At 47.9% G+C, this 4,299-nt stretch overlaps 1 pseudogene; it reads right to left on the bottom strand.

Annotated features, from left to right (window-relative positions):
* Positions 1-1,268: 1,268 nt before the first annotated feature.
* Positions 1,269-1,756, bottom strand: LOC123807033 (annotated as a pseudogene).
* Between the last annotated feature and the right edge of the window lie 2,543 nt (positions 1,757-4,299).

Below are 4,299 nucleotides of genomic sequence, written 5' to 3'. Positions count from 1 at the left end.
GTTCCTCTGGGTGGCAGGGTCAGGTGTGCACCAGGTGTGACCCTGGCATGAGCACTGGGCCTCCACTACTATGGCAGGATTGCAGCTGTAGGGCTGCAGAGTTGGGCTTGCACTGTTTCTGGGGCTGCAGGCATGAGGGCTCAGCCTTTGCTGCTACAGTGGAAGTGCAGTCGCAGGGCAGTGTTGGGTGCATGTGTGAAGGAGGTACCTGTGGTGGGGTGGGGGGCAGCCGGGTCGGTGGTGCACCACTGGGGTCACAGGCGTGGTTGGGTGCCCTCTGCCACCATGGCTTGGGGGAGGATAAGGGCACAGCAACCATCCTAGTATTAGAGATGGGACCCTGGCTGATGCTATGGGGATGTAGCTGGTGGTTGGGGGCAGGGGGAGGCACAGTGGCTGCTGCAGGAGAATTCCCTAAACAGCCAACTAGTGCCTCTTTTTTTTTATTTTCTTTTTGAAAAAATTCCTCCTGTTCAAGCCTGCTGCTTCAAACAAGCACCTGGCCTCTCACACAGCCCAACACTCCAACCAGACCTGGGACTATCTGGATGAGGGTCTGTAACGACCCAACTCTTCCCAGATAGTATCCACAGTCTCAGCAGGTGCACACCACCCCAGTGTTTGTCACTTCGTCCTTATTCCCCCCAGTGACTTCAAGCATCCAGGTCCATTCTGGTGCTGCTCAAACACCCAGTTTGGCAGAGGAGGGAGCCATTGACCTGGCTCTCTCCCAAGACTCCTGTGCCAGACCTGGCAGGTGCCAGGCCTGGGGCTGCAGCAACTCTGGTCCCCATGCTGGTCCCAGGGACCTTACTGTCCCAAAATAATCTCCTTACCGTCTGATTTTTCAATGTGCTCTACAGTTTTGGCCTCCAACCTTCATATATGCTGGGATACCATTGGCTGTTCACTCTATTTCTCAGCAGATTGGCTAAGTGTTCCACCCCTGCGTGGGGGGCAGTGGACTCTGCTCTCACCTATCTCTCCACCATCTTTGGACCCCCCCTTTTTTTTTTTGCTGTACTGATAGGGTATGTCTTGCTTACTTATTTTTCAAATCACTGATTTGATCATCTGCTTCATTTACTCTATTGATTTCATATAATGCATTCTTCATTTCTGACTGGTTTTTATGTTTTGTTTCACAGATTCTGCCTCAGGTTTATTTATTCAAACAGCACCGGAGGACACCAGCTTCATGCAAACAGCAGCCCAGGGGTCACACCAGTCCTTTTATCCTCACTCACATCAGGAAACAGAGGCCTCTACTATTGAGCCTTCATGGGGGCCTGTGCACCTTTCAGAGGCTGAGCCAGAGCCTGAGCCAGAGCCAGAGCCAGAGCTTGAGCCACAGCCATAGTGTAGGGCTTGGTTTGAGCCTTGAGCTTAGACTTCGGTTGGCAGGGTATGAGACTTTTGGCAATGTGGGTATGAGCATGTTTCCCAAGCTTGGGTGAGTGATGAAGGCAAGTCAAATGAGCTTGCAGCTGCCACCCTTTGGGATCTTGGGTTTGACCTCCTTAGGCTTTATGAGGTCCTTGATAGCCTTGACACATTTGCTCATGGCCTTGGTGTTGTTGGCCTGCATCTTCTTCAGGCCCTTTTTGTTGTGTTTCTTAGCAAAGTCCATGTACCTCAGGAACTTGGAGTCTACTCCCTTAAGAGATTTGTATCTCTGTGATCAGGGTTTCTTGATGCCATTTCGGTGCCATTTTGAGGATTGGTTGTGTATGATGTGGTTCTTGAACTTGGCCATAGCAAAGCCTGTGGCTCTTAAAGCACCTGGGACCGGAAGAGAAAGAGCCTTTTTTATATTTTCTACCTCCATTTTTATGTTTCCTATCTCTTTGTTGAAGTCCTCACTAAGTTCATCTGCTCTTCCCCTAAGGTCATTGAGCATTCTTATAACTAGTGTTTTGAATTCTGCATCTGGTAGATTGCTTGTCTCCATTTTGTTTAGTTCCTTTTCTGGGGTTTTGTTCTGTTCTTTCATTTGAGACATATTTCTCTGTCTTCTCATTTTGGCTGACTCCCTATGTTTCTTTTTTAGGTAGAGCTGCTATGTCTCCCAGCCTTGGTAGAGTGGTCTTAGGTAGTAGGTGCCCTATAGGACCCAGTGGCATAGCTTACCTGGTCATCCAAACTGGGTGCTCCAGGTGCACTCCACTACGTGGCCTGTGTACACCATCCTATTGTAATTAAGTCTTGATTGTTGTCATATCAATGGGAGAGATTTATCTCAAGGCATTTTGGCTGTGAGGATTGGCCACAACCAATGTGGGGGATCTGCTTGTAGGGGTTGACCCCACAGAGCAGGTCAGCCCTTCCACAGGATTCACTTTAACAGTGCTCTGGTGCCCACTGAATCCAACCCTTGTGTGTGTTACATGTGGAGTGTGCTATTGGATGGTACTTTAGTATGGTCTGAAGCTGTCCACAGAATGTGCTGGATCTGGGGCCTCCTGAAAGCTACAGACCCAGGTTAAGACTAGCTACTGCCTGTGTCCTGGCCAGAGCCACTTGGTATGAGCTATAAAATGATCTGCAGATGACTGCTACTTGTGCTGTACTTGAAGGGGCCCAGGAGAAGGCAAGCTTCAAACCAAGGCTGGCTGCTGCTAGTGGCAGGCCTGGGACCACTTATCAAGTGGCATGGGATACACTAAGGCCCAATGCTGCCTGTTTGATAGATTTTAGGTAAGTCTTCAGCATGAGCCAAGACAGGCCATTTGTATGGAAAAGCCACAGCAAATGTCTTGGGTAAGCCTCAAATTTAGGTGGGGCAGGGTCTCAGGGAATCATCAGGTCTGGGTGAATCCTGTTAACCAGGTTGATGGAGACTGAGATAGGGCACCCACCTGCTGGCTCTGTTGGGAGAGGGCTCAGCAAAGAACAATGGCTTCTACTAGCACTTCTGTCTGGAAAAAAATCTGCTTTTCCAGCCCTTGCCCTGATGCCAGACTATTCAGTTCTTCCTCATCTTCCTCTGGCATCTTTCAAGCTGCAGCCCCAGCACTGTAGCTCAGAGAAAGTGAGTCTGAATTTAAGTCTGAGGGTTGGACCTTTGAAAGGAACACTTGGAACTCCAGAATCCCTCTGTCTCACTTAGCCCCAGTCCCCACTGGTTTTCACAGCCAGAAGTTATGGGGACTTCTCTTCCTGGCACTGGAACCATGGTCTGGGGGTTCTGGTGTGGGGCTGAGAACCCTTGCTCCTCATGGATGACTTCCAAGGCTGACATAGCCTTTTCAAGCTTTAAACACTGCACGTGGGTGTGGGACCAGCCTGTTTGGGGTCTCAGCCTCTCTTACCAGTCTTGAGGTGGCTCGTTCTCTATATCCTTAGTTGTAGGACTTCTGTTCAGCCAGATCAGGCAGAGTTTTTTTTTTTTTTCCCCCAGATCAGACAGTTCTGTGTGATGGTTGTGGTGTAGTTTAGTTGTAGTTTTGATGGGACTGTGATAGGATGTGAGTACCATATTTACCTACTCTATCCTGAAAGGAAGCCCCAATAATTATCTTTTATGTTAATTTTTGTCTCCCAGCATCTTTTTCTTCTGCATCTCAAGCATCAAATATACTGCCTGGCTCATAGTTTATGTTTAATAAATACTAGTTGAATGAGTGAATCTCCATTCCCCTAAAAGAATAATATTACTCAAGCCAAGACTCTGTGAATTATAACCTTAGTTTCTCCCCTCCCCTTTTCCCCACTTGTAATAATCACTGAGTCTCACTCATTTTATCTCCTAAATATCATAACAATGCCACCCCTTTCCATTCTCATTGCTCTTGCATTGGCTCATTATTCCCAAAATCTGGCCTCCCTGCCTTTCATCTTGCCCCCTTTAATCTGCCTTTGAAAGGGAGTGAAAGAAACCATCACCATCGTGTAGAATGGGCACAAGAATAGGTTAAGTTGGGGTAACTTACAATCCCAGGTGTTAGTAAGATGAGGTACATGGTCTCATGTTCTATTATTATCCCACAGTGAGACCTGCCTTCCTGTTGGGGTCAGAAATTAGATTTTTCAATAGGGTTTCTGGAGTTGGTAGCTATGGCAAAGAAGACATTGTAAGATGAAAAGGGCTCTGAGTATGAGTCCGAAGTTCATTATGAAAGCTGGAGACTTCTCTGAAACCTCTAGTCCAGTGGTGTCAAACTCATTTTCACCAGAGGCCACATCAGCCTCGGATGCATTCAAAGGGCCGAATGTAATTTTAGGACTGGATAAATGTAACTACTCCTTAACAGTTAAGCAAGAGTTCAGTGCTGCTGCCAGGTAGAAACCAGGTGCCGG

This window comes from Phyllostomus hastatus, unplaced genomic scaffold, assembly GCF_019186645.2.
Source record: "Phyllostomus hastatus isolate PE091 unplaced genomic scaffold, TTU_PhHast_1.1 phas_scaffold_397, whole genome shotgun sequence".
NCBI lineage: Eukaryota > Metazoa > Chordata > Mammalia > Chiroptera > Phyllostomidae > Phyllostomus > Phyllostomus hastatus.
Note: the sequence above shows the minus strand (reverse complement) of the source record. Positions and strands in the feature narration are given on the sequence as shown.